Source organism: Balaenoptera borealis (genome assembly GCF_965194805.1).
Source record: "Balaenoptera borealis genome assembly, chromosome: 14".
NCBI lineage: Eukaryota > Metazoa > Chordata > Mammalia > Artiodactyla > Balaenopteridae > Balaenoptera > Balaenoptera borealis.
In genome coordinates this window covers 63,510,639-63,531,858 of record NC_138875.1, presented here as the reverse complement: position 1 = coordinate 63,531,858, position 21,220 = coordinate 63,510,639, and the positions used below count along the sequence as shown (strand labels likewise).

Below are 21,220 nucleotides of genomic sequence, written 5' to 3'. Positions count from 1 at the left end.
AACCACTGTGGTCTTCATTTTGCAGTATACACGTGTGTCAAATCACGTTGTCCATCTTAAACTTACACAATGTTATGCATCAATCACATCTCTATAAAGCTGGGGGAAAAGGCAACAAAAAGTTGTTCTCAATTTTTCCTATGCCCTTTTTAAAGCCTTAGTTTTCACAGATATGACCTCAGTCACAAAGTAATGCATCACAACCGTAGAATCAGCCTCTTTTGTGAACAGGCAAAGCGGTCCATGGCAGCTATTTCTGTGAGAGTTCATACAGCACCATGGGCTCACTCAGCTCACATGTCCGTCACTCACACACCAGAAAACTGGGAATGATTCTGGCTCCAACATTTCTGATGTTAAATCTATAACTTGCTCTCAGTAATGGGGCCTTCTTAATATACTTACATTGTAGATAACAGAGACTAAACTTAGCTGCTAGGGACCTATAAGTGAAGGACTAATAAGGTTCTAAAATTAGCACAAATAATTTTACCACAACCAATATAAGTTTATATTTCCTACTATCACGATGACAATACTTTTATTGATATATTCATACACTGCCTACTCCCCTGCAAGGCACAATATTATCTACCATAAAAGCAAAGTTCCACAGAAATGAAAACAGTGAGTAAAAGACAAAAACCACGAACCTAGAAATGCAGGGGACGGAGGAAACCTGTGACCGTAGAGAGCTCTAGTGACCAGCCACTAAATCCAGCTCCAAGCAAAGGGGCTGCCGCGGACCAGTGGAGACCAGAGGCCTGGCGGCGAGCGCTCGCTGGCCCACAGCAGGAGGTGCTGCAGTCAGTCAGAAACAGACTTTCTCCTGCTTCTCAGACCTGAGAGGATCAGTCACTCTTCTTATTACAGAGCGCTGTACAACAACACGGAGGCCACCTCGACACCAACTTTGTCCAAAAAGGGAAAAGGGCTCCTCAGATTGTTCTTTCCTGTGTGACCTCCTGTGAGGCTGGAATATTAGACTGGTTTCTATTGAAGGAGCCAGAATGACAGGGTCCAGAAAGTAGCGATTTAGCAAATTACGAAGATAAAGCTTCGAGACTCTTCAGAAATGAAAAGTTAATCCTTAGGGCTATTCATCTCAAATGTCAGCTTTTGACAGCATGTGAATGGCAGAAGGATGATAAATGCATGTTCTTCTGCAACATTTTTCAACACAAGGAATACATTTTGAGTAACCCGTAAGAGACTCAATATCTCACATAACATCAACACTGATCTCCACGCACATCTGAGGAAAGAGGTCTGAGACACTGTGGGTGCCTCACCTGGCATCACACGGTGACCTGAGCAGCACACCGAAGGCCAAACGTAAAGACTGCGCATCACTAACAACGTGCTCCCCTCACTCAAAGACGGTGCTGACTTTGCCGGTCATAAATTTGAAACAAAGGAGAATTTAATTTGAAGGTTTACATTCTATGTAATGAATTAAATTAACAAGCACTTAATAAAAGTCGTCGTATCTTAAGTGGTGCTATTGAAACCATAGTTGTCCTCCAGAAAGATGACTGTGACACGATAAAAGGACATTTGCCCATATAGTAAGATTAACAGAGAAGAATCTCCCACCAAAGACAGTAATAAAATTTTTTTAAACTCAATCCATTTTATGATGTGGCTTATCGCTCTCACTATGGTGCTGAAAACATTTTTAATGTGTCTAAAATTCTCTAACAACCATGAGTGAAAAACGTGCCTTTAAAAGTCCAAGGTACTTTGGCTTTAGACTTCCAGTCTTAAAATTATCCTTTAGAGCAGCTTGAAAAAATTACCCAACTTTCATCAAAGCACGATCAGGTATTTTAAAAGTCAGTAAAAGTCCTCTAGGACTTGAATTGGCAAATAGCACTATTTCTTTTCTATGTTTAAAGGCACTGAATGAATGAATTCTTTTCTGCGTTTTTCTGTATATAAAATGCAAAGAGGGGTTCTCAATTAGCTTCTTAGAACAGTACTGGAAGCAGGTAAGAACCACCTTAAAATACTCTGCGGAACAAAAAGGTGTATCAATATACACAATGCACATGGGAAAATACTTTGAAAAGACGCTGAGCAAAATACAAACAATGATACCTCTGGGTGCTGGGATCATTAGTAATTTGTAGTTCCTTGTGAGTTTTATGTATGATTTTATAATCAGGAAAATAAAAAGCCTATTTTAAGGAGGGAAATCTCTGTGAAAACCAAATATTTGTAGAACTCTAAATCCACCATAATGAAGTACCTAACTCCCCACGACGTCATCCAAACAGAAATCCAGACATACAGCTACAGCCCCACTATCTCAGTCACATTTCAGCACGAAGCACATGTGGGACACCCCCACGGGCGTAGCAGCAGTAACAGCACACACACACCAGCTGGCAGTTCCCGCCTGAGGACCTGCTGGGGGAGCTCTGAGGGGCGGGGGGCCAGTCCCGTAGAGCCACAGCCCACGATGTGGAAGTAAGGCTGAGGGCCAGATGTGCGGTCATGAAGCGCCCTGGACACCCTGCTGAGGACCAGGCCCAGTGCTCCATCTACAGGCTTTAAGTAAAGGCCTCTGAACAGGATGTAACCGCACAGCCCTGAGCATTTAATGCACACCTGTAAAGATTAACCCTGCACACTCTGCTCACTACAGCTCCACGGAGCAGCAACAAGAGTTCTAAGCTGTCCAGTGACATACACGTTTCAGGTGCACGGCCATGAGGACCACACCCAGCCTGCAGGACCCACCTAGACGGATGCACAGGTGTTTACGGCACAAACGTGGACCCCAAGGGGGAACCACAGGGGTGAAACGGTGGGATCGATTCTCAGGTACTGCAACCGCTGAGCCTCGGGACTCTTCCCCTCAAGCCACTCTTTCATTCATTCTTTCACTCAAGAGTCCTGCACTGCTCTAGTGAGGAGCATGGCCACAGGTGCCAAGGACAGAATAGACAGTCCATTGTCCTAAGACTCAGGAAACTGGCTTCTCCTCCAGCTCTTAAACTAAATATTGTGTTTATCCTCAGGCAAGAACAAGAATCTTAACCTCTAAACTGCTTCCTGGTAAATGCGGTACCTGGATTAAAGCAGTAGTTCTGCATCTTTCCCTGACAGCCCCAGGGACCCCTTGAGGACTCAGGGTCTCCAGCAGGAGGTGGGTTGCAGGGTCAGTGAGGACTCCCTGCAGGATTGCTAAATCTGTGTGCAGGGTAGCTTTCCGTGCGATTCCACTGGAAAACAGCATCCCCCAGCTAAAAAACCTGAAAGCTACCTACTGCCTTACATTCTAAAAGTCCTTTCATTTCTTAGAATCCATGATTCAACAGAATTTTAAGAAAGAAATTTTAAAGAATGAAATTCTACTTGAGCCCTTTGGTACTTCTGTTGCCCACTCTTGATTATTCTAATGATTATCCAAATAACAGGTGCTTTTAAAAGTTTCTGAGTTCTGGACATTTGGATACACACTGAGTATCAATACCACCTCTAGGGGATCCTTCACATCAGCTTTACAAACATGCTATAACCTCCCCCATCTTTAAAATAAAAATGCTTTGGGCCCCACTCTCCATGTCTCCACTCCCAAGGCTCAAGCCTGTAGCTGTGCAGGCCTTGGCCCCATCACTGCGCACCCCCTATCACTGCGTCAAAACTGCTTCTCCAGGCCGCGAATGACCTCCATGTCATTAACTCCAGTGCGGCCACGCAGGCCGCATCTCACTAGACCCGCCTTTGACACCCCTACAGCCCGGAACCAAGTGCTTGGTGGGTCCAAGGACACGTTCCCCCCTCACCGATCCCCCTCCCTCCCTGACTTGCTGCCCTCTTGTCTCGGCCATACACCCAGGCCCTGTGGTCTCAAGCCATCCAGCCTCTCCATGCCGACGACCACATGTCACCATCCCTCCAGTCACCTGTTGGCATCTCCAGGTGGTGTAACACACCTGAACTCACCACAGCCAAGCCCAAAGCACCATCTTCCCGTGCCAGCTGGCTCTGCTCACAACCCCCCATGTCTCGAGGACACATCCTCCCAGCTGCTCAGGGAACAACAGTGCAGTCACCTGTGACTCTTTCCTTTCTCTAATCCAGTAAGAAATTCTGTTAGCTTCACCTTCAAAATATGTCTGGAAACCGGCCCCTTCCCGCCATCTCACTACAGTCACCCTGGTCTAAGGGCCATCACCGCTTACCTGGATGACCCCAACAGTTTCCTGACCAGCCCCCCAGCTGCTCCCCGTATCCTTCCCACCAGAGTCTGGTCCCGAGAGGGCACCCAGGACGACTCTGCTCAAAACTCTCAAATGGCTTTTTCTATTTCACTGAGAGGGAAAATCAGGGTCCCTACAATGAACCCCACACAACCCCCCATCAACAGGCCCCATCCACTCCCTGGCCTCTCCTGTCCCTGAGTTGGCCCTGGGCACACGGGCCTCCTCGCTGTCCCTTGAACACACCCGGCTCACTCAGGCTCGTTGTTCCTCTGCCTGGAACACTCTCTCCCGAGGAATCTGCTATGCTAACTCCCTCACTTCCATCAGGCCCGCGCTCAGACGTCACATCTCTGTGGGCTTTTCTCTGACCACTCTGTTTAAAGTTGGATCCCCTCCCCAAGACCTCACCCCCACTCCTGGCCCTTCCTATCCTGCTTTCCTGCTGGATTTTTCTCCACAGCTCTCTATTTCCATCTAACATTACATCTAATGACATGCGTAACATTTCTTACCTTTTTTTCCCACTAGAACATGAGGGCGGGTAGGGATTTTTGTCTGCCTGGTTTTACTGATGAATTCCCAGAGTCTGAACAGGGCCTGGTATACAGTAAGCATTCAATAAGTATTCGTTAAATAAATCAATGAGTAGAAGTAAAAGCTTGTCGGGAAGTTCTTCCAGGAACCACAATTTACTACTGCTATCCCTTTGGTGAGAAAAGTTTTCTCTGCACATATATCCTCAATAGGGAGGGGTGTGTGTGTGTGTGTGTGTGTGTGTGTGTGTGTGTGTGTATATATATATATATATATATATATATATACACATATGAAAAATGAGGTAGAAAGAAGACAAAAAGATGAAAATAAAATTCAAATCTATCATTAGCAAATTACACGAGAATTTTTAAAGCAAAGGGTTAGTTAAAATTATTAGCCAAAATAGATCTTTAATTACCTGTGGTCTTCATTGATGGAAACAATCTCTCTCTAGTTGTCAATGTCATAAACGTTTAGGCTTTTTCCCATCTGTTCCTTCCCCGTCCTCTGGCCTAATTCCTAAATCACGGAGTTCCCTCTCAGGGCAACCCGTGTGTTCTGGCTGAAGCACTGGCCTGTCCACCCAGGAAGGAGCAGCCCCTCGCACACAGCTGCCAGCACCCTGAGAGAGAGTTGGGCGTGGGCACCGACCCCCCCGCGTGTCTTACTTTTTAATTGCCACAAACAGGCTCGGGGGCCGGGGAGCAAGGCAGGTGTTTAGGATTCACAGCATTGCTGACCCTGCGTCGTCCTCAAGGTGATCCCACCTAGCTATTTTTATTATTTGGGTGAAAACCACCTCAACTTCTTGCCTTGAGCCTTCTTGCCTTGAGCCTCCCATGGCTGTCTGCCTGGGGTCCTCCAGCTGCCATCAAATTCGCCCTTTACGAATTTCCCTTCTTGAAAATGTCCACCTTTGGAGAACTCCACAGAATCAGACCTGGCTGCCCAAGTGCTGCATGAACCCCTGTGTTCCCTGCCACCTGAAGCCAACCCAAACAAGGTGTGCGGTGGTATCCTCGTGCTTTCCGATGGACAGCATGGCGCTCTACTGCGAGGAGAACTCCCCTGCCCCGTTTTGTCTTATTTCCCCTACTGGTTCCTTAGAAGCCCTTCTTTGTCCCCTCAGATAAACTTCCTACTTCAGGCCTTATTCAGCCCTCCTGTCCCCCAGAAGAAGCTGATGGCTGCATAATCTTGATGGCGCCCTACCCAGCCAAGTCCCCAAGCTCTCCCACCACACACGGCCCTCAGGGATGTTGGTAGACAGAGCTGTCCCTTCGTCCCCCAAGGGAGACCTTCAAATACTGAAAATAATGGCCTTTGGTTTCCGTAACTAATCAAACTCCAGGTCAGGGATCAGTGTGGGTGAGAAGCCATTGCCATACTCCCCGAATGCCACACGTTAGAGGGAAGAGGCTCCCTCTGGCCCTGCACTCCACCCCCCCTTCCCATGCTCACTGCTTTACTGGAGAAAACGGTCTATGTCTGATGATCTAGTCCAGTTAGAATCCCACATTCACAAGGACAAGACTTTTGTGCCCTGAACATGCTCATCTGAGGCCTTTCATAAAGAAGTTTTTTTTTTACAGCACCGTGGGCCAATCTAGGATTTCCAGAACCCCTCTGCCTGTCTCCCCAGTAACCAGAGAGACTGCTTCTGGTAGAAGACGTAGGAGACTTCAGAACAATCTGACTAATAATCAGGACCAGGGTCTTAAACCCACCCTCCCCAATGGAGAGCACGTGCTGGTAACATTCTTACCTTCTGAAATTAACAGCCCACCTGACTTTCTGCTCACCTCTCCCGATGGCACACCAGCAGGGGGCCTGTTCCATGGGTGGTGTGACGACACCCAGGACCCAGAGCTCTGGGCATCCTGATGCTCTTGGTCATCTGGTCTCAAATCTCCTCCTGTCGACCGCCCTCTTGGATCTGTGATCCCATCCCAGGCTGTCACCACGCTCCACCTTCACCCGGCTTCCCTGCTGGCCCCCTTGTGACAGGATGGGCCTCAAACACCTCTATGCCCAACTCCAGGGACCCACTCACTGCTGCTATGGCTCAGCCCCGATCAGCTGAACTGGTCACCAGAGCAGTTCCCAGTGACCCCTAAGTGTGGAAGCATGACCACCCACCCCTGTGTAGACAACACACGTCTGTCCTCACTCCAGCCTCGACGCTCCCACTGAAGCAAGCCCTTTCCATCCTGTTCTGTCCTTAATGCAGACAGAATAGCTGGTCCAGACTGAAAACTCCTCCCTCGAACACAGTTCCACTTTCTTATCTCCAGGCTCCAACCTGTCATACTGTCCACGTCACTGGAAGGAGCAAACACACTAAGCAGACACGGAGTCAGGGTCTAATTCTATTTTACAGCCAGTAGAGGAGGTCTTCCCAATACTTTTTCTGTAAACATGGTTATAAAACAGCAAGAAGAATTGACATGAAAAAGAGACAAATGTGGATAGAATCTGAGTCCTAAAACACACACTGAAAACAAATTCATTGAAAAAATACAAAACAAAGTAATTGTTCTTTATATTCAAGTATAACAAAGCACCCAGATTAAAAATGTACCCCTTCTCACCTGTGTCCAAGACTCCCTATCTACGTTCCTTGCTTTATTTTTCTGTAACACTTAACACCTTTTAATAAATCCCATAATTAACCTTCTGTTTCGCTCACTGTCTCTCCTCACTAGAATATGAGTTCACCTCAATGTACATAGGGCATTTACTGTTTACTGTTACTTTCCTGAGGCCTAGAATGTCTGCATGTAACAAAGTTCTCAAAAAACATTTGGTGGGACTTCCCTGATGGCACAGTTGTTAAGAATCTGCCTGCCAATGCAGGGGACACGGGTTCGAGCCCTGGTCCGGGAAGATCCCACATGCCGCGGAGCAACTAAGCCCGTGTGCCACAACTACTGAGCCTGCGCTCTAGAGCCCGCAAGCCACAACTACTGAGCCCGCATGCCGCAACTACTGAAGCTCATGCACCCAGAGCCCGTGCTCCGCAATGAGAGAAGCCACTGCAAGGAGAAGCCCGCGCAGCGCAACGAAGGGTAGCCCCCGCTCGCCGCAACTAGAGAAAGCCCATGCACAGCAACGAAGACCCAACGCAGCCAAAAATAAAATAAGTAAGTATTTTTTTTTAAAAAAACAGACTTTAATTATACATTTAAAACAATTTTTGGTGGATGAAGGAAAGTTTATTCTATCAAGTCAATTGTTATTTCTAAAACATAAATATGTCATCCCTTTACTTTAAACCTTCAGCACATAGTTCGTGTTAGCTGGGCATGTAAGAGCCTTCCTCCTGACATGGACCTGACCATCTTTCCAACCTTACTTTCCAGCTCCTTTACACATGCCCTGGAAGCCAGACACAGCAGAACACGAGGACGATCTTCAGCACACACAGCTCCTGTCACAGTGCCTTGGTGCACACTACTGCTCCTGCCTAGAGTGACTCACTCCCCCCACTTGACAAATGCTGATGACCTTTCAGCAAAAAAAAAAAAAAAAAGGGGGGGGGGGCCCATGTCTGTGACACCTTCCCCAACCTCCCCACCCCATCCACAATTAAACACGGCTGCCTCTGTGTTCCCATGGCAATCTGTGCATCCCCCCAGTACAGAGTTTGTCACATGGCTGTCATTATTTCTCTATTTGTCTGTCTCACCCACGGAAAGACCTCTAGAGCCCAGAATACATGACATCATTGTACCCCCACCTCTAGCACAGCAGGTAATTAACAATTGCTTTGACTTAACGGAATCAAGAGCATGGGGGGCGGGGCAGAGAGAAGTGCACTTTGGGGTCAGTTTTCTTTCTTTCACCTGAAATCTGTCCTTCCACACAGACACACCAGGTAAAGAGAAGGGTGTCAAGAGAGCAGGATGTGCCCCATGCCACAACTTTCAGGCTGAACCAGCAGGGCCATTTGTCTTTGACAGTCTGAGGGGTCAGAGCTGTGTAATCACACAAACTAGCATCCACGCCTCCTCTGCACTTCGTGTCCAAACCAGGAGCCAAGAGACACTAGAAGGTAACTTAAGTGCATACGTGCGCACACAGGGGAGGACCCTGAGATAAACCAAATACGGACTCAGAACCAGGCAAAGCAAGATCACTGGCCAAAGGAAACCCGGAAGAAATGCCACACATAAGTGATTCAAACCACCACAAGGGCGTGACTCTCTCTCTGAGCCCACCCAATGTGTCTATCCACACGTACTCTTTTTCCTCCTAACAAACACTTTACTAATTTCAGTACTTTCTGCTTCTACGTGGAAATTCATTTCTACTCAGCTGATGGGCCAGGGCCTTGTCATTGGCCACTGGTTCCTGGTGGTCTAGTGGCTAGGATTCAGCACTCTCACTGCCACGGCCTGACTTCAGTCTCTGGCTAGGAACTGAAACTCTGCTTCAAGCTGCCATATGCCGAGGTCACCGAAGATCAGAACCAGAAGCCCCTTTCTAACTGTGGCTCTCCCCCTCCCCTACCAGTGGGAGCCCCATGGGACCAGGGCGCTGAGGTGTTTTTCGATAATGATGAATGTCTGATGAATAAAGGAATGGCCTGTCCTCCCCTGAGAACCACAACAGCAGGGCTGGAAGGAGCCCCTGAAGTTGTGCAACCCAACTCCCTCACTTCAGACATGAGGACTTTCAGGCCCAAAGAAGGGAGGAGCTGAACACGGTGAAACTGAACCAAACTGCCAGGCTCCAACCCCGGAGCGACCTTTCTCACCTGTGCAAGCTTGGGCAAGCTGGGTCACCTCTCTAGGTCACAGTCTGCATGCCTGGACAATACAGACCACAGTCTCCACCTCACAGGGATGTTTTAAGGATAAAATTATACAATTCATGTAAAGAACTTAGAAGACGCCCCAGATACACAATATTATACTTGAAATGAAGTTTGGGCCAAACCATGATCCAAAACTTTGATTTTTCCATGACCTCCAGGCTAACTGCTTTTCTACTTGGATCATCACTTATAATGCACAAACGTGGTAAAATGACACAAAGACTGAATATCAAAGCGTATATCCATGTTACCCATGTCTGTACACAGAGGTCCCTGCCCCACAACTTACATGTATTCCCAAATACCACTATAGCATATTATTTCCCCCAATAAAATGCAGCGAAGTATAACTGAAAATTTTAAGGGACCCCTTTAGATAATGATTCTATAAATAAAGCCCCAAGATAATTTATGAAGCTAATAAAACACATTCCACCTGAAACATTTATTGCAAGTTCATACTGTTGGCAACAAAAGTACATGAGGAAGTTTTTCTGCCATACAATCAAGCCACTACTGAATTCAATAATCTTTGCTTTCATTTATACAAAATTTCTATTTTCTGGTCTTGAGACCCATACAGAGTCTGAAGGCAGCAGGGCTGGACTGAGAGCCCCGAGGTGGGAGTCACGTGTGACTGGCTTGCACACCATCTCTGGCCCACGAATAGATGCTTCTGAAACCAAACTGCTGTCTGGCAGGCGATGCCGGCAAACCATGCTCAAAATGCGTGTTCGTCAGCCGCTGTTAAACTCTGAACCTGGCACACCAAAGGTGGCTTAGGGGCCTCAACGTGCAATGCACAGGAGTTCAGCTTACTCTAAAGCTGACCACATTAGCCCTGAGGGCTCTCCACAGGGACAAGGGCCTGCAATGAAAGACCCAGAACCATAAGACACGAGGCTGGGGACAGAGAAAATATGAGAAGACATCCAGAGCAGCAATGGAAGACGCAGTTTTAAGGGCCCTTCAGGCACAAAGAATGATCTGGAAGAGGCCTGTCTCAGGCCAGGTCCCACGGCGTGAGCCTCCATGTCCCATGTGGCAAGTCAGACGGAGCACAGGGCCTGTGAGTCACTGGCACCAGGTGACTGGAACCAATAAAGATGGCACCGAGCTGGCCCCTGGAGGCGAGTGCCCAGGCAGGGGTGCAGTCCTGGCACAGGCTCAGTGGCCAGGAATGGAGAGTACCATGGAGCCTGCCCCCCGCATCACGAGCACCCCCAGGGCTGGGCTGGGCGGCGCAGGAGAGACTCACAGGGAAGAGGCTACAGAGGGGGTGGGACAAACCTGTGAGGGTCTCGGGTGACCAGCAGGTGTGCCAGGGCTCAGCGTGGACACAGGACTCCTAACCGTCAGGGAAGCCAGGACTCCAGGACTACCGATGCTTAAACAGAGGTGAGCTGAGATCTGCGAAGGCCTCTCATCTCCGAGGCCTCTCTTCCTCAGTGGGTGAGCGTGGTCGAGCAACACAGACCAGGCCAGTGGCATCAGGATTTGGCATGTTGTAAAACGTACAGTAAAGAAGGTAGATAAAAGGAAACACACAAAAAATTACCTACAATAAATGAATTGAGCTAAAAGGAATCCTGACACCGCCAGGCAACTGCAAAGAGGGCATGATTTTGTGTGGTTTGAAATATTTCAAACCATCAAATCATTAAATTATTTGCAAATAAAGAGATATGTTTAGGCCATCATGCCAAAGTAGAAAAAATGGTTTGTGGCCAGCTGCATTCCTGTCATTTGGCCCGGGAGCGGTCCTCTGACCTCTGACTAGCCAGTTACACCAAAGGAGGGTGACCATGGACAGAGACGCTGGCACAGCCCCTTCCTGGGGATGGAGGAGGGCGAGTGGAGACACCTGTGCAGCCCATTGCAGGGTTAACGCAATGCCTCAGCACTGCCAGAGTGCTGCAGAAACTGGGTCAAAACTACCCAAGACAACCCCACCACCCTCAATAAACCCACTGTTACCAGGAGGGGGACGTGGCATTTTCCTGTAAGCTAGATTACGTGTATGTCTCTAATAAAAATGAAACTAGAGCAGCTGTGGAACCACACTCAGGTCGGCCTTCATGGTAAGCAGGTGATGTACAGCAGTGATGCACAGTAACACATGTGTTTAAAACAAGCCTGGGTGCCGTCCACAGAGCTCTCTCCCACACTTGTTCTCAGATTCTCCAACAACCTCTTCAGAGGAAAAACAGTCAGAGGAGAGTCTTTAAAATCCACAGCACCACGAGCTTTGTTTATTATCCTCCGCAGTGCGTCAGACCACGTTAAATTTATGGGCCACATGAAAGAGCAGAGGCCAACAGTCCTGGCCTGAAATTGCCATTAATAAACAGTCACTTGCTGTTATTGCTGAATCAGTGTCTGGGCTCCAAAGGTCAAGGACTCAAATCCACCTTCAATCGCTGCACCACCTGATCCTTAGCACCCCGATCATAACTCACCTCACAGACCGACAGCCTGGAGGACACGCACTTGGCCCTGTGAGCCACCTCCCACATGTCCCCTCGCCATGGCACGTGGGGACCGCATCTGAGGTCCCAGGGCAAGCAGGGGCAGGCGAGAGTCACTGGGGAGAGTGGCGGCTCTGTGGCTGGCTCTGCCCCAGCCCCACGCAAGTTTCCCCTTCGGGGCAGCAGGACGACTGAGCGCGTCTGGGGCTCCAGGGCGGGCAGGTCCAGCACTACAGGAAAGCACGCTCCCCAGAAAGCAAAGTCTCCATGTGCTCCCCAACGTGGGTGGGACGGACAACAGTGCCCCGTCAACATACCATTCTGTCTGGGTTCTGCACGATGCCAGACCCTCCGTCGTCCCTGTAACAAAGAAAATGCCCTGCTGGCATTGCTCGCATCACCTCTTAATAAATATGGGTTTACAGGCCACTGTCATTTCAGAAAACCACAAAACCTCAGGACCATTTCCCAGTCAAGACACTCGATCCTCACCAGCTGGGGTCTCGAGGTCACCTGGGGGCTGGGGACTCGCCAGGTGTCAGTGGTCAGGAAGGCGGGTCTGTCTGGGTCCCAGTCAGACCACAGCATGAAATGTGCTGTACAACCAGAGGCGACTTTCTATCAGCCGCCATAAAGACACGTGAAATTGGTGTTTTGAAAGTTGCATAAGGATCACCACAAAACCTTCACTCAGTCCAAAGAAAAGGATTTAGGGAGGAATCATCTCTCACAATGAAGTGAACCGTCTGCTTTAGAGGAAAGAAAAGAAGTGTCAACGGGAGAGGGTCCAGGAGCACCTGGGTGCTCATGCCCACCCCGGCACAATGACACACCTTCCAGGTGGGCGAAGGCCAAACAGGTCAATGGTGAAACACTCACACACCCACACACCAACATTCTCTCACTCAAAGTAACTTTTGTGCCCATGGTACTGACATATGAGATAGAGAAAAAGACTTGTGGCTGAGATCAAATTATTGTGACAGAGTTGTCTTTAAAGAGGTGGTGACACCCTCTCGTGAGCTTATAGCCTCCATTCTTTCAGAACATTGTATATACTAGTTAAGGCTATGGGTTTGGATACAAATTCCAACTCTGCCATCAACAAGCTGCACTGCACTGTCTCCTTAAGCCTCAGTTTTTTTCGTGAATGAAATACCTACTTATTAAGGTTGCTGCGAAGATTAAACAAAATACTATACATGCAGTGACCAGTACAGTGTCTGACCCATGGCACATGTACAATAAAATGGAAGCTAACAACATATTTGATATTATTATCATTATCATCACCTCAAAAAACAAGTTGGGAGCTACAGTTAAGACATCCATGCAATTTCCTCAGCGGTTCCCTCTGCATCAGGAGTGGCAGTACTATCCCTCATGAACGAGGCTGCTACATCACATCTACTTTTATATCAAATAAAAGTATGTCTTCACTAGGTTTCTCTCACACTACATTTTTCTTTCATTACTTTTATAACCCATATATTAGTGATTTCTGTTCTTTGCATGCATTTCTAAAATATTACAGACAACTGAAATGAACATTTCAATAGTTCCTGAATTTGTATAATTACTTAAAAAAAATCTAAACATAAATTTTGTTTTAATTAATTAATTGATTGATTGATTTTTGGCTACGTTCAGTCTTCGTTGCTGCGCACGAGCTTTCTCTAGTTGCAGCGAGCGGGGGCTACTCTTCGTTGCAGTGCAAGGGCTTCTCATTGTGGTGACTTGTCTTTGTTGCAGAGCACGGGCTCTAGGCACACGGGCTTCAGTAGTTGTGGCACGCGGGCTCAGTAATTGTGGCTCACAGGCTCTAGAGTGCAGGCTCAGTAGTTGTGGCGCACGGACTTAGTTGCTCCGCAGCATGTGGGATCTTCCTGGACCAGGGCTCGAACCCGTGTCCCCTGCATTGGCAGGCGGATTCTTAACCACTGTGCCACCAGGGAAGCTCCGTAAATTTAAAATAACAACTAAATGTAGATTTTTGGGAGAAAATCTTGCGAAGCAACAGTTCCCATGGACCATGCTCTGACAGGTGAGCACGTCCGTTGACTCACACCGTGACCAGCTCCATGCCCGGCACAGTGGACGCTCTCGGTGAACAAGCCAGGCCAGGGAGGGTGCCAATGCTGAGCCCAGGTCGAGGGCACAGGTCACCGCACCCCATGCCCTCAGACATCTGGACACGGCTCTAGGGGGCACAGCAAGCAGCGCAGATACAGAGCAAAGTGACAGCAAAGCTGCCTAAGACACAGAACACACCTCTGACTAGAGGGTTCAATTCACAATGTAAAATCATGCATCCAAAATGTTCAAGAACGGATTCCAGTCTCCAAGGTACTTCTCAATCCTATAGGACATTGATCAAGAAATAATAGAATTTGAAATCTCTGGCTTTTTAGTAAAATATACTTAGAAGGGGAAGTAAAAGTCATTTCCCAGACCACACTAACCATGGGGGCGAAGGCTGGGACTGTGACCTTGAGATTTATAATAAGAAATATATATTTGGTCTTAGTCACAGTTTCTGGCACAGGGCTCCTAAAACCCTTGGAATTTCCTAAGTGATAAGAGCCGTAAAGATATCTTTTGTTATTCATAAAAAGGCCCTGGTTAATGAGGTGACTTTCCAGAAGCCCCTAAGGATGGGGCTGGTTGCCAGGGGAACCACCGGTGATCAGAGGGTTGGCACTTTCAGCCCCACCCCCAGGCCTCTGGGGAGGGAGAGGGGCTGCAGACTGAGCCAGTCGCCAATGGCCAGTGAGCTCACCATTCCTGCCAGTGTAATGAGGCCTCCACAAAACCCCCGAGGACGGGGTCGGTGGGCTTTCGGGTTGGTGAACACGGGGGGAGATTTAAGGAGGGTGGTGCCTGGAGAGGGCATAAAGTTCCGCGCCCTTTCCTTATACTACTTTGCCCTGGTTTTTCCCTGAGTTTTATCCTTTAAAATAAACCAGTAATCTAGTAAGTAAACTGTTTTCCTGAGTTCTCTGAGCTGTTTCAGCAAATTTATCAAATCTGAGGAGGGGCCATAGGAGCCTCCCATTTATAGCCAGTTGGTCAGAAGCACAGGTGACAACCTGGACTTGCGACTGGAGTCTGAAGGGGGCAGTGCTGTGGGGCCGAGCCCCGGACCTGCGGGGTCCAGGCCACTCTGGGCAGACAGGGTCTGAACTGACAAGTCGCAGGACAGCCAGCTGTGTCGCAGAGTTGCTTGGTGTGGGAAACACCCACACATTTGGCGGCCAGAAGTGTGAGTGTTGTGTGTAGACACGGAAAACAGAAGAGTTCTTTCCTTTACCAACAAAAACCCGAGCCCTGGCCAGCAGCCTGCTTTCAGCACCGAGGCTGGCCGGTCTATTGTACCCGGATGTCCTCGTCCTCCTCCCAGGCCCTGCCACTCTCCCGTCATCCTGGGCTTAAACACAACAGGCAAAACCCACTTTAGGGCCACATACTCCCCATGCCTTTCTTGTAGAGATAAAACCTATCAGGAAGAATCTAAGCTCTGCTGCTTATACTCCGGGTCCTATAAAGACACAGCCGTGAGGTTTCTGCACAGCAGGAAGATGTCCCCCAACGAAAGACAACTGCAGAAGTTTGGGACACAGTGGTACAGAATCATACAAATCACACAGTTCACCATCATATTAATGCCTGATTTCACAGAGAAACTGAGGTCCAGAGAAGTTAGGTAACTCACTCAAGCTCACAAAACTATGTAAGGAAAGAACTGTCAAAATACCCCTCACTGTCCTCTGGTCCCAAAGCAAACAGCCAGGGTTTTAGTATCTGTTCTCAGACGTACTCTTTTTAATAATATTACAAAGTAATAATATTAAACTATACTAGACACATGCAAATGATTGTTTTTTACCACAAAGGAACAGTTATTACTGGCTCATTTTTATAAAAAATTTTTATTTTTACTTAAAAAAAAATTTGGAGGATATGGATAAGTAAGTCTAAGAAAGTAAACCTCACATCTAATGCTATTGCTCAGAGGTAGCCACTAGTAACGTTTTGGTGCACATCCATCTATACTGTCTTTGTTCCTTGAGTATAAAAAAATAAAAGGATCATCCTCTTCATATTGCTTTATGACCTACTTTTTTTGCTTAAATATATAAGCGTTTCTCCAGGACATGAAATACTCTTCTCAAACATCCTTTGTAATAGCTGCAGGGAGTTTCATCATAAGGACGTATCATTATTATTTAACCATGTGTTATTCTGGGACTGGTTCATCATATTTTAATATTGCTATGTTTCTAAATTTCAATTCTGTCACCAGTGACAGCAATTCCTTTTAGTCTCCTGTCATCTGCAAATTTGATAAGCATGCTTTTTATCACCTTCGCCCAAGTGCTTGATGAAAGCATGGGGATGTAGCCATTACAGAGTCCCTGCCTGGTTGATGCTATTCATTCATCGACATGCTTTGGGATCACCAGTTAGGAATTCAAACTATGCAAGAGTTCCCCAATCAAGACAAATATCTGGTGTTTCATTCATTCACTATATGTACTGACTGCTGTCTATAAAGAGCACTGACATAGGAGCTATAAAAATGTCTGCAAAGTGTCAGGAATACTTAACATAAATGAGAACTTCTATGACTCCTGATCACAAAAATATACCCAGATTTGGCATTCCAAAAGTTATAATGTATTTCACTTAAAAATCAAAGAGATTTAAAATTTTTTTCATAAACGCCTTTTTTTAAAAAAAATAAATTTATTTATTTATTTATTTATTTATTTATTTTTGGCTGTGTTGGGTCTTCGTTTCTGTGTGAGGGCTTTCTCCAGTTGCGGCAAGCGGGGGCCACTCTTCATCGCGGTGCGCGGGCCTCTCACTGCCGCAGCCCCTCCCGCTGTGGAGCACAGGCTCCAGACGCGCAGGCTCAGCAGTTGTGGCTCAAGGGCCCAGCTGCTGCGCGGCATGTGGGATCCTCCCGGACCAGGGCACAAACCCGTGTCCCCTGCATTGGCAGGCAGACTCCCAACCACTGCGCCACCAGGGAAGCCCCATAAATGCCTTTTTGATTAAAAAATATCCCTGCAATGCCAGAAACTGTTTTGGAAACATATCTAGATTATTAAAATCGTTCAAGTTACTGGAGATAAAAATCTTATAATTCAAAATTTAGCTATTGAGCAACTACCACTGCTAAGCCATGAGCTTCTGGAAATGGGTGATTATATGAAAGCATGAATTCAGGCCACAGTAGCAAGGTCCTGTAACCAGAGCAGCAACTTTGGTTTTGAAGAAAGGGCAACAAGCTGTAGCGACTTCTTCAAAGAAACAAAGAAACTCACATGGTTAAGGCAAAAAGGAACCAAGAGCTAAAAGCCTCAAGAGAAGAGCTGGAAGAGAAGGACAAAGAATATTTTTGGTTCATATCTCTTTAAAAGGCAGTATTTAATCCTGAAAATATCATGAAAAGTGCATCAGATGTTCTCATTTTAAGTGAAAAGAGACAAAGTATGGCAAGATTAAAAATGGATTTGGCAAAGTCCCTTGGTGCTGATTCCCATCACTATTTTATGATGTCGTTTCCCCAGATAAGGACAAACTACCCTTGGAAACTGCCTGTGAGGTCAGTCCAGCAGCCCAAGAGCAACACATTCCAGTGTGAACTGGTGGTGCTACCTGCCAGCAGGGTGGCGTCTGCAAGGAGCGTAATGAGACAGCCTTGGTGTTGGCTGAGGGGCCCGGTTTGGAAGAGAACCAGAGCTGGAAACAGATCCCGTTCTCCACCTATCTGGTCCAAAATGACGCCCCTGCCCCTGAGGGACAAAGCTGGGGGTTCTGGGCCTGAGCAAAGTGTCTGTCCGGCCCTCTTGCCCCTGGGCCTCTGCCCGGCCCTCACGAGCATCTTCACGCCCATGTCTCAGGGACTGACGAGACACTGCCGAGCCTCGACCTGCACTTGTTCCTCTCACACTTGTACCAACACTGCCTGAGCAGTGTGCTTGGAAAGTGCCAGCAAATACAGAGACTGAAGGCCAAGAACTCACTTCGAATATATAAGCCCTTCTAGTGAACTCAGTGTTTGGGAGATGGACAATATTTAAACAGCAATGATTCAAAATGAGACATAATTTAAATGTACTAAACATATAGCAAACAGTGCTAGCCAAAATCCACAGATTCTCACCCACATTTGAAGAGGACAGTGCCCTGAGCCCTCCGCCCAGAACTCCTTCCCTCCCTTTTCCTTGGGGAGGCCTTCCCTGGTGACCACTTCAGTAATGGTCACTCCCCACCATCTCTCATCTCCTTCCCCACTTGATTTTCCACCTGAAATCACATGATTTGCTTGTTTATTTATCTGTCTCCCTGGCCAACTGGTAAATTCCTTGAATGCAGGGACTTTCTCTGTCTTGTTCACCCCTGTATCCTCAGTACAACTACAGTGCCTGATATACAGCAAGTGCTCAATAAACATGTGTTAAACAGATAAATCTAAGAGTGAGCCTCATGCTGTGGACCCATAAGTAAGTCACAGCCATTCCTCCATCATCCCTCAGCCAAAAGTAGGGCTTTGTCTTGGTCAAACCGTTTTCAGAGAACGTACGAGAGAAGAAAGATCTGCTCCCACACACGGTCTCAATCCTGATCAACTTATAAAAATACAGGTGAACACAACTGGGTTTGTTAGCACCTGGTTCATTTCCAGCCATGGGCTCCCATCGTAAAAACTCTTTTCTTGTAGTGTCTCCTTCCCTGTTATATCACTTAAAGAGTCCTGTCTGCTCACCTGTGAACGAGGCTACATAAACACAGGGACTCGCCCGGTGCCAGCAAGTCTGGGCTCCACACCAAGTACCAAGAGTCCCAGCTTCCTGGGGGTGCAACCCGAAATTCACCCCTCTGGACTTTGACCCAAGCCCAAATTCCTGCTGCAAACGGAAATTCCTAAAGGCCTCCAGGATCTTAAAGGGACATAGGGAAGTACATAAAAACCCTCATGGCACTCTTTTAAAATGCAGAAATAAAATCACCAGATCGTGCATGCTTCCCCCTCTCTTTCTTTCCACAGTTAAGAATAACTTAATTGTACAAACATATATGACATGGGCATGCTGCCCAGGAGAAGCCTGCGTCCAAGTAAACTATGCGGTGTTTTTATTAAATAAAACATTGTCCTGTTTTGTAAGTCATTTCGCCATTATAATCCCAGTGCCTAGCTTGGTGCCTGCATGAAATTCAGTAAAAATCAATGAGAGAACTAGCGCTGATGGGCTCTCCAACCCAGGAATGTTCTTCTGCACATCAAGCAGGAAGAATAGTAACAGGAAAGATATAGAATCTAAACTGCTTAGCAGCATGTATGTTTAAATTACATTTATGCCTTATTATAAACTATAGCAAAAATGTATTTAAATGACAAATATGTACTAAAGATTCTCACTGTAGAGGGAAATCCATCTTCATAGAACTCATTCAGGACAATTAATCGTGTGAGAATATAAAGTTCAACTTACAGGGAGTAACCAAGATCAGAGGTTTGCTTAGCAAATGAACTAGAAAGGCATATATTCACACCACGAATTTCAATACTGTCACCATCATTCAAAACCCTTTCGAACAGCTCTTCTGGAAATGTCCTCAGATCCCATGGGCAAACTCCACCGACAGTGGGTTGAGGTTTTCAGAGGCAGCAAAAATCCATTTGGAGGCCAAGTCTCAATGTAAATGAGATGAGTCTACGGCTAACAACTGCCTGTTGCCGTACAGTCATGTGCTGAGTAACAGCAGCATCCTTGAGATAACAGTAACTGTTTATCACATATTTACCATATGTCTGTGTTTATCTGCATAAACTCATGCATTTTCCAAACAACAATGATAATGAATATTATCATTATTCTCATGTTATAGGTGAGGAAAGTGAGGCACAGAGAGGTTAAGTTACTCACCCAGTGCCACACAGGTTGCTATGGTAGAGCCAGGATTTGAATCCAGGTAGTCTGGAAAAGAGGTCATGTATGTTTAAGCACACTACTGTCCTAACTCTCTCTAAAGAAAAAAAAATACACACACGCACACACACACACACACACACAGCATGACTTAAGATGACTACTACTTAGAATATCACTGATTTAGATATCAAAGTTTTAGATACCTTGTGGAAAAGGGTCATAAATGAGATATGTGTATGTTATGGTTGGGGAGTGGGTAGAAAGAGCTCTTTCTTCTTCCAGTGAGACTCCTGAGAAAGCAGCCAATAATCTAGCCACCATCTCACTGGTGGGCTTTACATCCTGGTTTTATGAGAATTAGCATGACCAATCTTATAGGCAGATAAGAAACACTAAACAATCAAAGCAATCTTAAGAAGAACAAAGCTGGAGGCATCATGCTCCCTGGTTTCAAACTATATTACAAAGATTTACTTAAAACAATGTGGTATTTATTGACGTAAAAAGAGACACACAGATCAATGGAACAGAACAGAGAGCCCAGAAATAAACCTACACATACATGATCAATTAACTTACAACAAAGGAACTGAGAATATACAATGGGGAAATGATAATCTCTTCCATAAATGATGTTAGGAAAATTGGATATCCACATGCAAAAGAATGAAACTGGACCACTACCTTACACCATACATAAAAATCAATTCAGAATGGATTAAAGACTTGAATGCAAGACCTGAACCATGAAACTCCTAGAAGAAAATATAGGCAGTAAGCTCCCTGACATCAGTCTTGTTAATGATTTTTTGAATCTGGCAGCAAAAGCAACAAAAGCAAAAACAAATTAAGTGGGACTACATCAAACTAAAAAGTTTCTGCATGACAAAGGAAACCATCAATAGAACGAAAAGGCAACCTATGGAATGGGAGAAAATACTTGTAAGTCATTTATCTGACAAGGGGCTAATACCTAAACTACATAAAGAACTCATACAACGCAACAGAAATAGAACAATCAGATTTATTTTAATGGGCAGATCTGAATAGACATTTCCCCAAAGAAGACATACAGATGGTCAACAGGCACATGAAAAGATGCTCAACATCACTAATCATCAGGGAAATGCAAACCAAAACTAGGAGATACCACCTCACACCTGTCAGAATGGCTATCATGAAAAAGAAATAACAAGTGTTCGCAAGGATGTGGAGAAAGGGAGCAGTTGTGCACTGCTG

General features: G+C 46.4%; 1 protein-coding gene and 1 long non-coding RNA gene across 2 annotated transcripts in view; one reads left to right on the top strand and one right to left on the bottom strand.

Moving 5' to 3' along the window:
- LDLRAD4 (low density lipoprotein receptor class A domain containing 4) overlaps nt 1-21,220 on the bottom strand; it is a 303,264-nt gene that overhangs the window by 119,164 nt on the left and 162,880 nt on the right.
- The window catches only part of LOC309611108, a 123,174-nt gene that overhangs the window by 46,673 nt on the left and 55,281 nt on the right, over nt 1-21,220 (top strand). The window lies entirely within an intron of this gene.